Here is a 12,711-nt window from a genome sequence, read left to right as displayed (position 1 = left end):
ATTATTTTTTACTAAAATATTGCCAGATGTTTTCCTCTTACAAAGAGAATTAGAAAAAATTAATAATGAGAGCATTAGTTCTCAAACTCATAGCATGTTGGAAGAGCCATAAGAGCATATCTCAAAAAGTTTGTGGAAAAATAGAATTAAAAGAGGATACAAATCTTTCCATGAACTTTTTGAAGACCCTTCATATTATAAAAGAAGGGTAGGGTTGATATAGTCAAGTATGATCATAATAACTAACACCTAAATCACACTCACTATGAGGTATGCACTTTTCTAAGCATTTCACCTACCATTAACTTACTTTAAACCCTAGGAATTAAACAAGGCAGGTTCACATGAAGAACTGGAAGCACAGAGTTGTCCAAGTGACAAGGCACTAAATAAGAATTTGGGTGCTGTGCTGCATTGCCCAGATCTCCCCTTCAGAACTGAGGTGATCCCCCAGCTGGTGGGAATGTTGGCTGGTGGTGCTCAGCTCAGTCTAGTTCCAGAAATAACCTTAGCGAGCCAGCTGCCCAAGGTCACACCCCTATCCAGGGGAAGCCCACATCTCATGACCTGGCTTCCTTACCTCAAGGTGGGCTTCCTCTGAAGGGACTCCCCAGCTCCAGAGCTCCTGGTGGAATCAGCTGAGACCTCTGCTGCTATTGCTTCATTCAACTCCTCCCTCTGCCCAATCCAACTTCCTTCACTCCCCCACAGGTAGTCCCTCAGCACAAGTCCCAATAAACTTCCTGCACAATCTCAGAAATTGTTTCACAGGGAACCCAGCCTAAGACAGTGGTGAAGACAGGGTTCAAGCCCAGGCACTCTGGCTCCAGAGTCCATGTGTTTAACCAGCACAGAGAAATCCTGACAGCCACTGAAGATTCAGAAAATAATTTTGACAGGAGTTCCCACAGACTTCAATAGCCAATAGGTTCAAAGAGGTCTCAGTAACAATAACTGAAATTTGTTGCATTGTTGTGGATCTCAGCAACCTTCTCAAAGCCCCCCAGTTATTCCTGCAGTCTGACAGCTGCGATCACCTCCCGTCCTTTCATGTCTTTCTACTCAGCCACTTTGTTGATGGCCGATGACCACTTGAGAATGTCACTTTCCTGCCCAGGATACATTGATTCATGCTTTTGCTTATCCCTTATGTTGTAAAGAGGGTGTCTTAGTTATGTCTTCAACAGAGATTAAGGCATAACCATATGTGAACACGGGAGTAATAGCTCCACACATCTCAAGCCCTGAGATCATCTCTGAATTATATAATGAAGATCGAGAGACAGAAGATAAGTGCGTGTAATTCATTTTGGAATGATGTACATCAAAAAATATTTTAAGACAATTTTAGTTTGGACACTTAATTAGGTAAGCTTCAGTTATCAGAAAATTCAATTAAAGTGAATACTTCATAGTCTGGTGACAGTAAACAGACCACTCTTACAATTTAAGCAGACAGGTTCACAAATTCCCAGAATCAGGCTCTTCAAAATATTATTTCCCATTTCTTGATTCTACAGACTCTGAATAGTACCTACTGCCCATACCTTAGGCATTCACATCACCCCACCACTGCTCCCCAAGTCATCAGGGTTACCTTATATACCATATCCCCGGACACCCATCTTAGAACAGAATGCCTCACTTTCTCTACAGGTCTACAAAATTATTCCAGCAGCTCCAAACTAAAGCAGCAATCTGCTTGAAGCCTAGGCCACATGCTCTAACCTGCTTTTCTCTGAAGCTCTGGTTTTTATATAAAGGACACTGTGTAGTACAAGACCTTATGCTAGAGTCCATCCATCACAGAAGTTAAAAGGTGTGGATCAAATAGGAATAAATGGCACTGGACTTTCCAAGCTCCCTATTTAATTTGTGTACATAGCATTACATCTGAGAAAGTTTTCCAACACAACAATGTTTAAACTTGCACAAAACAAAATACACTTCTTTTATTTGGGAAAGCAAACTATTTCAGATTAGTGAGATTATCCCAAATGAACCCAGAACCAAAATTGTTGGTTTCAATTCGGAAATATCCAATTTCATTTTATCAGCAGCAAGGTGTGGACGTGAGTCAGAGAAATTTTACAAGGAGGTCTATGGAGGTCTAAGTGCTTTATAACCTCAAATCTAACAAGGCACTTACACTAGTGCTTTCTGGTCAAGGTCAAGAACTGAGATAAGACATGCTGGGGAAGATAAACGTTATGGGAATAGTCATGTAGGGTCTGACCAACAATCCTGTAGACCAACATTCAGTCACATCTGACAGCTACATCAAAGAACAGGAAATCATTCTACAAAATGATAAGTGACTTGAAAAAGCTCTGTGAAAAGAGAATAATCCTGGGTAAAGTCCTGGGTAAAGAGAGAAAAACTGCTCAAAAGATGAGGTCTATTTACCAAACACGCCCATCTTCTCTTTCAAATTGTATGAATACTTAATCTACTCAAAGATTTGTCCTGGACCTTCTGTTAGAGAAGCCAGTCTCTCCTCCTGGGGTAAAAAGCTGCTCACATAAATACGTACTACATAAACTTAAACTTTTTTATTTATGTTTAGTAGTACACCTAATTCTGATATTCTTTAACTTGGGGGTTGTGTTCATGACATTATAGGCTTTAGTGAGGTCTCCTTTCAGACTTCAGACTTCATTGCTCAAAATAATAAGTATTCAAACAGCTGCCTGTCTGTGCTCTTAAAGAAACTCCTCTGTTTTCATGACACACAGTACATTTCTCTACATCTTTCACAATTATATCTGTCTTGAAGTGCAAGACCAAACCTTCAAAGGAACATTCTAGGTAAGACTGTATAAGGTTCAGACACACAGATGAACACAGACATACAGCATGTAAAGACCCCTATGAAAAGAAAATAATTGAACTCAAACAAGTTCAAGTAATATTTAGCAATAAATTAAAGAATAGTGAAACATACTGAGATTTCACTGGAAATATTATTAAGCATCTGTAAATAAATGAAACAACTGCTCTAAAACGTCTCAACCTAACACACAGAGATACATAGTACAATGATATTCTCTCGCCTTTACATAAATTGCAGTATCATCATGGTGCCCTAACACCTATGCGTCAAGGAGCTCCACCCGCACTCACTTATATTTGTATTACATCTTCCAAAGATTTTATGGGAACAACATCTAGATTTAAAACTCCTAGTTTGATGCGATCAATATGATCAACATAAAAAATGATTGGAATGAGGCAAACATCAAATTCACAGAGATGTGAATTAATAAGTCATTTGTTCACTTCCTCCTTGCATGTCATGTGAGCACCTTTTCTAACTGAAATCCACAAAATAGTAGGTGTATCTAATTCCTTGTTTTTATAACAAGTGATTATATACACATATACATATAATTATAAAAAGAGTAATTAACAAGTATTTCTTCAGAACAGGCTTAAAAATTACAATTCCTTATAAATCTTTTTAGATAATTGTCTTTTTAGGTAATTGTTAGGTAAATTGTTTAAGAATCTTAAACAATTTTTTTTTTTATTAAATTAAAAACAAGTGGCGCTCATTGGGGGAAGCTGGGTAAAGGGTATGAAAAACTCTCTGCATTTTCTTTTTGCAACTTCTTGTGAGCCTATAATTATTTCAAAATAAAACAAATTTTTTTAAAGTGCTAACAACTCATTTTTAGTATCAAATAAAGTGTATGTAAATCTGTGTCCAATTCAGAGAACAGATAAAATACAGTCATATTAAAATAGGTTAAGTAATTTTTCCAAGGAATTGTAGCACATCACACACCCTAATAACAAAGTTTTATCCCAAAAGTTACTGGATTCCAAATTTCATTACAACAAATTTCTCAAGAAATATTTGAAAGGCCTAACAGCAATGACCACAGCTGCTCTACACTGAAGGAAGAGTTTAGATAAAGTTGGATGATATGACTGGGCATCTCTGATGGGTCTGCCCAAATTTTTAAAGTAACTAAGTATCATTCCATTAAATAAGTATTTTCTGTTATAGAATATGCTAGCCACTGTGAGGACCACTAAAAATATGCTGACATAAAAAGTGAGGAGGCACGCAGTGTAGGAGGACATGAACACATAAGAAACAATTAAAGGGCAGGGCAAAGCAGTAAGCAATAAAGTGATCGATCAAAGTGTAGAATTCACTGCCGAAAGTTTTGGCAGTACAAACATGTGAGTGTTTAAACTATATTTTCTGCTGATGTCTTTTTTCTATCTTGGACTGGTGTTTTTGTTTCATTTCTTAATGTATTTTTCAAGGGAAATTATCTGATCTCATTTATCTAAATCTTTTGAGACATTTCCTATCTGCCTTCTCTCTTTTCCCTGGCAAAGGAGCTCAACTTATAAAAGTGCAGACATGTGAGCTGTGTGTTTCTGCTTCATCTGTTAATGCTCGGCAATTTTCTAAAGGCAATTGTAATCAGTACTTTAGTATACTCCCTACCATGAGGCCCTACTCTCTGCTAACATCATGAGTGCTCATCTCACATTCCTAAGGACATAGTCCCCAGAGGTCAATGGAATGAAGGAATTTATGAAGCAGTTCAACAGTGATGTCTCACTGCTGCAGCAGCTGTGGTCATGTAACAGGCAAGGGAAGGGTTCCAGGAGTGTAGCCATCAAAGTCCCGATACACTTTCAGTCTAACTGACAGTCTTACTGAGTCCCCACTCAGAACAAACACGTTTCACCAAAGAACACTTTCAGGACTTCATTCATAATCCTCCCGGGGTAGAAGTTGCAAAAATTTGGTTTATATTAAAGACATTAGAGGGGCTGGCCAGTTAACTCACTTGATTAGAACTTGGTGCTGATAACACCAAGGTCAAGGGTTCGGATCCCCCCAATGGCCATCCAACAAAAAAAAAAAGTATATCAAAGTCATTAGGAATATTCCAGTTTAGATACTATATAGTTATCATGGATCCTATTCTATAAACCTTTATCCTTCCCTAATACAATATTTTTAAAATCCCATGTGCTAAGTGTACACCAAAAGCATGAGCCTTGCCTCCAGCATTTAATATAGCAATAACCAGACATGCCTGGATGCATTTGCTTTAAAACGACCCAGTTTAACTTCTTTAAGGAATGAAATCACCCAGAAGATGAGGTTTTCTGAAATTCACTATTTTTAAAATAGTAGTTTAACAAGGCTCACCATAATTGCTCTTTGTATTTTTTTCAGTTTTCCATAGCATTATGTCTGTAACAGAAAATAAAAGCTGTCTACTATACCTGATGATTCCATTTTCCTCTAAATCAGCCACATTTCGGTCAAGCACACATGAAGTATACTATCTAAAATGTAAACATCCTTATAAAATGTAGAATGACTTATGTTATACTGAAGTTATATACTACGTGCTCAATACTGATAAGACAAAACAATTATACTTAAACAGTGAAAACAAACCAACCAAGACCACCACAAGCTCTTGAAAAAAACACACATTTAAGAAAAGGAAAAGAATGGGCCGAGCCCGTGGCGCACTTGGGAGAGTGTGGCGCTGGGAGCGCAGCCAACGCTCCCGCTGCGGGTTCGGATCCTATATAGGAATGGCCAGTGCACTCACTGGCTGAGTGCCGGTCACGAAAAAGACAAAAAAAAAAAAAGAAAAGGAAAAGAATATCAGTCTTTAGTAGGAAAATCTAATTAAATTTCACATAAAAATCTAAGTTCCTTCTGCTTCAAGCCCAATTTTGCAAAGTGATACCTACTTTTGTTTCAAGGAGCATCATGTAATTCTCCAACACTAAAATTATACAAATTTTCATTCTATTTAATTTAAAAATAAAAATAACATGCCATTAAACAGCTTTCCAGATAAAGAAAAAAGAGTCACAAAGTCAAGCCAGTAGCTGAGAATCAAACCTTTCAAAGTGTTAAGAATTGCTGCTTTACCAAACGTTTATAAGGTATATGCTGCAAGTCTGCTTTGATATTATAATCGACATATTTGAGAAATGCTTTATCCACAGTAAGCTGAAAAGGCTCTATACAAGCTCCAGTTTTTCAGCTATTATTCATCCTTAAACTTTCAATTTTGCATAAAGCATGGTTTCCAAGGTATCAGCACTGGAGAACTCACTACAATAGCTTAAATCTTGAAATTTGGTAGCCAGTATTCTAATTATAAAAGCTAAAAATATTCAGTGTGCAAGCTTTTAGGGATCACCCATGAAGTAAAGAGCAGTGTGATCATTTTCAAGTTTTCTCCAGGACCTGTGTGTGCTACCTGGGGGTATAAATTTAATATGAACTATATAGTGAAATGGGTGATCTCAAACTGCTGGCTATTAGACACAATTTTTCAATCTGATATTTGATGAACGCTGTTCCTAATTCAGCATTAGCAACAAAAAGTAAAAGTCCTGCAGAAAAAAAATGTAAAACAGTTTGAGTCGCTCAGAGTAAGAGCTTAAGAAAGATGCTTAAATGTGTTGCTCATTCATTTAGCCAACAAACATTTATTAATACACCAGGAACTATTCTCAGTGCTGGCACAATTCAACTCAAGAATAAGGAATGCTGTAGAATACAACAACAATAATAATAACTAACATATGTATGGCCATTTACAGTACTGAACAAGGTTTCATAAAGATCGTTTCATCTGTCCTTCATATCTCCTTTGTGAATTAGGTTTTACAATCATTTTAAGAATGACAAGAAGAGACATTAAATTCCCAAAATCAAACAACTAGTAAGTAGGAGAGTTGGGTCTTCAGTCCATATCTTCCAAATGCAAATCTCCATCAGTCACTGGGTCAAGATGCTCTACTTTTATGTTAAGCTCTGAGGACAAGTTCTGCATGTTTTTGAGTGCTGTGTTAAAGGTTTTTGGTGTTTTTCTGGTTTTGTTTTGTTTTGTTTTGTTTGGGGGAGGGGTGTGGGGTTTTCAGGACAGTTTCACAGATCCAGACGATGATCTTTGCAAATTCAAAATGTTTCTAATCTCTTTACCCAGTTACTTTACTTATTAGATGGAAGCATTGTTGAATGAGTTTGCCTGGTTAGCTGAGTTTTCTAAACAAATAAGAGAAGCTAACTGCCCAGGTGTTAAAATCTTCCTCACTTGGGATAACATATTGGACAAAAACTTTATGAGCAAAAAAGCTGAACAACTACTTCACAAAAGAGGATAGCCAATAAACATATGAAAAAGTACAAAAGGAACTCTGGGAAATGCAAATTAAAATCACAGTGTGTTGCAAGTATACATCCACCGGAATGGCTAAAATAAAAAAGACAGATAATACCAGTCATTTACAAGGATGTGGAACAGATGAAACTCTCATATAATGCTGGTTGGAGTGTGAATTAGTACCAATTTTGAAGGAAGGCACTATCTACTAAAGCTGACTCAGCAATTCAACTCACAACACACACAACTGAAATTCCCATGTTTACCAAAAGACATATATAAGAAAGTTCACAGCCACAGTATTCATAATAGACAAAAATTGGAAACAACCCACATGTCCATCAAGAATAAAATAGATAAATACGTTGTAGCATTCTCATAACGTGGAACACTCTAGAGCAATGAGAATAAACAAACTGTTGCTTCACACAAAACAAGAATGAATCTCACAAACATAATGGTGAGCAAAAGAAGTCAGACACAAGAATATGCACCATATGATTCACTGATAGTAAGTTCAATAATGAGTAAAAGTAACCTACATTCTCATAAGTCAGGAGAGAGGCTATCTTTGGGGGAAAGTAATACTTGAAGGGGGAGGAGAGGAGGCTTCTGGATGCGGGCAATGGTCTATGTCTTTGTCTGGGTGCTGGTTAAATGGGTGTGTTCACTTAGGTAAATCACGGAGCTGTTTACCAAGGATTCCAGGACATGTACGATTTTCTAAACACGCGTACTTCGATAAAAACAGAAATAGGAAAGAGGGAGGGAGGGAAAGAGGGAGAAAAGAAAGCAGGAAGGAAGGGAGAGAGAAGGGAGTGTAATGAAGTGATGCTATCAGGGTCTCCACCTAAATAATCCTCATCCACTGTGTTTATTTCTTACTTCTGCTTATAGGACTTTGTTTACCTCTTCCTTTACTACCAAACTGTTCTTGGGCACTTTTCAAGGTTTTCCTGGTATCTGCCAATATCAGCCTATTTCTACCTTCTAGTTTGTAATTTACTGTTTGCTATGGGATTAGAAACTTTATAATCAATCATATTACAATGGTACGTGTATTAGAAGTAAATAGACTAAGGGATGGACTATGAGTAACATGAATCCTCTTCAATGTATACTATTGAGAATGTACCTAATTTGTACCTAATTTGCAGGGAAGATGACGTTTCCTTGCATTCAAACACCTAACAAGAGACATAGTTTCACAATTGCTACTTCTACCACCATCTTTTTTAAATTTATTTATTTATTTTTATTATTATTTTTTTACATTCTAAGATGTCATTGCAGAGCTGTTGGGGGGAGGGGGAAGGGAACCGGGGAAGGAATTAGGGTGGGAGCAGGAGGAAGGGCGGGGCATGGTTGAGGCCCATGTACCCCCCTCATTCCTGCAGGGGAGACAAGGGGGCTTCCAGCAGTGGTTCGGTCATTGCTAGGCTGGATGCAGATGTCAGGGGGGTGTGGCTGAAGCTCTCAGCCCCTCACCTCCCCAGCTCAGAGGCAAGTAAGACGTTATCATTATGGAATAAATTATGAACATCATGAAGAAGAGTGAAAGAACAAGTTCTGTCTCTTCTGTGCCATGGCAGGTAAATAAAGCCATCACCATTAATACCCTCACTGTCCTTCTGATGCCTTGTTTGAAATGCCATTGTGCTGCCGAAACTAGAGAAATGTAATAAGAGTCATTGCCGCAAAATCATCATGACAGTAGTAAATATAGCTTCAAGTAAAATAAAATCAGCCACCTCTACAAATAAAGTAGTATTTGTGTGTGTGTGTGTATATATGTATATATAAGTACATTAGACAGAAGAACTGAGTAAAAGGTAATTTTTTCTATCTCTACTGCTAGAAAAATAACTAAAAGCATGCACTATTGAGGATATAAAATATCTTTTTGTTATAAAGACAGCGGTATATTTTCCATTTTGTGACAGAAACATATCAAGTGTTGAAATATTGAGAGAAAGGCAAAATTTATTTGGAATACAACTTAGTCCTGACCTCATATGAAAGAACATTATTCTGCCCTTCTCCTAAAATTCCTGCATTATGCCAAAATAGTAAGATCGAGTTTTGTAAAGTCTTACTAACTTCCTGGATGCTCCTTAACAATCCATTTTGCTAAGTGACTCCTTAAAAATATATAAATTGCATAAATCACAGGTTGTCCTTGGAAACAGCATCAACTATGGTATGTGTTCTGCTTATAGCTTCCTTTGCCCCATCAAATCAGTACCTTGATTCCTTCCATTTGGCAATCAAAAAAACTACTGAAAAACGTTGTCATTAGATTTTTCCTCTTAATTTGTTCTTTCTACTCCCAATCTTTTGCAGTCTCCTATTTCATCCATATTATTTGAAAATGAACATGAAAAACTCCAAGAAACAAGGGGATGATGTGTCTCAGCACAGTGAAGTATCAGTGAATTCTCTTGACTCTTCTCCCCTAGCAACAGTAGTCCTCGTGGACTGCAGCGCCCTCAGAGGCAGGCAGAGAAACCTGATTATCTACCTGATGAACCAGCTAACGTGTATTTCTTTCCTTAAGAGTTGTGTTTTCCTTTAAGATGAAGTTATGGCCAGGCTATCTCTCTTGTTGACAGAACAAGGGATCAGAACCTCAAAATTGTACTCACCAGAACTCAGAGAAAAATGAGATTACCACCAGGACTAGCTGGAGTTTGTCCCAACAGTTGCCCAATTTCTATCCCATCTTCCTCTAAACACAATTGCCTGTATTCCTTTCACACAATATTTTTGTAAACCAAAATGTCTATTAATCATTTAAAAGACTTGAAATAATAACATTTAAAGTTATCTTATGTTGACAAAATGAACTAAAAGAGATACATCATTATAAACTGAGAGTCCATTCTGGAAATCTGATTGGCTAAGGTGCCTTATGTATGTTTATAAGTCTCCAGGAATGACTCCAAAACAACAAATGACACCAAAAACATCATTCTGAAGAACACTCAGATACAAAATGTTGGGGGTTTCTTAGTTTTCTGTTTTCTCAAACATGCCTGGAACTAACTAAATATCCCATTTTACCCCACCCCCACTCCTGTAAATGGCCTATGCCTCAACAACTCATAATAGTACTCCTTTCTTGTTTCTAGCTATATAGGTGAGTTTTTGTGTCATCTTATTGAGACACGCTGGGATAAAATTAAAATAATTCAATTTCAAGATTTAACATAGAGACTAGAATCCTATCATTACTTTTAACTTTAAAATGAAAGTAAAAGTTTTTTTTCTATTATGAAAGCTATTAGAAAAAGAAACAGACATGCTTCCTTTAAATGAAGTTACACTAATAACTTCAATCTAAGTACTATAATGATCATGAAAATTACTTAAATGCTAATGTGACAGAGTTCTTAGAAATGTCTTCAAAAGACATTACATTGGCTATAAGATGCTATTCTAACTGCATTGAAGAATCTGTTCAAATCAGAGTGAAAAGATAAACCCTAATGAGCAATGTACCCTTTAATTCATTTAATTCAGGTAATATTCCAACTCCAAGTCCCAGATACAAAATCAAAGAGGGAAGGGAATACAGTACAATTCAGTGTCTCTTAGGAAAGGAACAGTTCCAGGATTTGAGACAATGTGCATTTACTACAGCCCAGTATTCATGATTTCCCATTAGGAGCAACTTTCTCCAGCACTGAAGTGAAATAGGAAAAGTGGGAAAGGTAAATCAAAGTGGTGACCGCTCTTCGGTGTCCAGAAAGAGCTTGCTGCAGGCAATTATGCTGAGAAGGCAGGGCTTTGAAAAGGAGCGAGGGGTGGAAAAAACAGAAGTTTTACAAGGAACTGAAAAAATGCTCTACAACATAGAACAGTGGTAGAACTGCTTCTTCACTTTTCAGGTCAAATTCAGGCTTTTTCCTTTTGTTCTTTAAGAACTTTTTTCTTTGGGGTGCTTGCTGCAGTTTGCCGATGTAGTTCTCAACTCCTGCCTTCGTTTGGTGACTGTTATTAACGGACTGGCAAAGGCTGAGTAAAATGCACTTAAGAAAAAAGAAATCACCTCTCCTTGCCAAGACGCACATGGTGCCCAATACCTGAGAAAAAGCTCCGCCGTCGCTGGCCAAGAGAGATCCCAGTTTAACCTCTGCCTCCCCCTTCCAAACCCACTGCAAATAAATGTGTGTGTGCCACTTGCAGAGAATCTGCCTGACTCACCCCCTGCCTTAGGCGTGCCAGGGACAGATGTGAATTCTCGGTCCTGGAGCCGGCAGCTAAGTGGGAGTCGCGGCCTCGGTGGCACCGAGAGTACCCCAAGCCTCCCCTACTGATGGGTCTGGGGATGTGTCCCCCTCAGGCAGGTGCCCCACCGCACTGCGACCACCCCGGCTCACAGAAACACACGTGCCACTCCGCCGGAGCCCAGCGCGCCGCGTCCACTGGCCCCACAGTCCTGGCAACAGCACCCGGTTACGCACAGGGGTCTTTGCAGTGGAGGAGAAACAGGACCACTAAACTCCTCCTGCAATCGCTAAGAAGAAAAAAGCACTTTTCCGCAGAATCGGCCTCCACACGCCGCCGGCGCCCATCCCAGGAGATGCCCGGCCCGCAACTGACCCCTCTCTCCCTCCCCAGAGCGCGCCGAGGCAGCCTTAGCGCCCTCCGGGACCTGCCCCCGGGCCCGCGCGCGCCGCCGCCGCCCCCGCCGTAAAGCTGGGGACCCGTCCGACCTTCCCTGCCGCGGCCCCGGCCGGACGCTCACCTCTTGGGGTCCGGCTTCCGTCGCTCCTCCAGTTTGGCGGCGGAGTGTGGGGCTGCAGCGGACGCTGCTGCCGCCGCCGCCTTCGCTGCCACCGCGGCTGCGGCCGCCGCTGAAGCGCTGCCCCGCGCGCCGCCGGGATTGGCGGCTGGGGGCCCGGGGCGCGGCGGGGCCGAGCCGCGGGAAGTTGTCTGCGCGAGGCGCGAAGCGAGTGGGGCGCGAGCCACCCGCGCCCAAGTAGTCACAACTTTGCCGCCCGGGTGGGTACGCGCTGCAGGGCGGAGGGAGGCGAAAGCGGGAGAGCGGGGCGAGGACGCTGGGGCGGAAGGGTCTTCGGGGCAGGCACGACGGGAACCTGAACGGATCGGCCCGCGAGGAAGGGGGAGGTGGTGCGGGGGAGACGTCTACACTGCCCGCGTGGTGCGCCGCCACTGACTGTGTGAGAGCGCGGGCGGCTACTCTGCTTTGCCTCCTACAGCTCCTGCAGCATATTTATGGGGATCTCCAATGTAACCACCGGTAACTAACACTGCAGCAGTGGTGCCCAGCCCGGGCGCCCCTTGGGAGCGAGCCGGGGAACCGGGGCTCAGGAAGGGTGGCCGCGGCGGTGGCTGTGCCGGGAGCGCGAGCCCGCGATCCATATTTAAAGCCGCCAGTGGCCTCGGCCGGCCCCCTGCCCTGCCCTTGCTCGCGCCCGCCCGCCCGGCCTGCCCCCACCGCTCTGGGCCGCAGTTCGGCGTCAGCAGCCCGGGCATCTGCGGCGACGGGGAGTGGCCTCTGGCCGCGCCGCCTCCC

At 41.0% G+C, this 12,711-nt stretch overlaps 1 protein-coding gene across 1 annotated transcript in view; it reads right to left on the bottom strand.

Moving 5' to 3' along the window:
• SLC4A4 (solute carrier family 4 member 4) overlaps positions 1–11,993 on the bottom strand; it is a 355,627-nt gene extending 343,634 nt beyond the window's left edge. The window contains exon 1 of the mRNA XM_063107589.1: positions 11,920–11,993. The gene's annotated coding sequence lies outside the window, so the exon portion shown is untranslated. The remainder of the gene's footprint in view (positions 1–11,919) is intronic.
• Between the last annotated feature and the right edge of the window lie 718 nt (positions 11,994–12,711).

The sequence above is a fragment of the Cynocephalus volans genome, chromosome 9, assembly GCF_027409185.1.
Source record: "Cynocephalus volans isolate mCynVol1 chromosome 9, mCynVol1.pri, whole genome shotgun sequence".
Classification (NCBI taxonomy): domain Eukaryota; kingdom Metazoa; phylum Chordata; class Mammalia; order Dermoptera; family Cynocephalidae; genus Cynocephalus; species Cynocephalus volans.
This window is presented reverse-complemented; position numbering and strand designations above follow the sequence as displayed.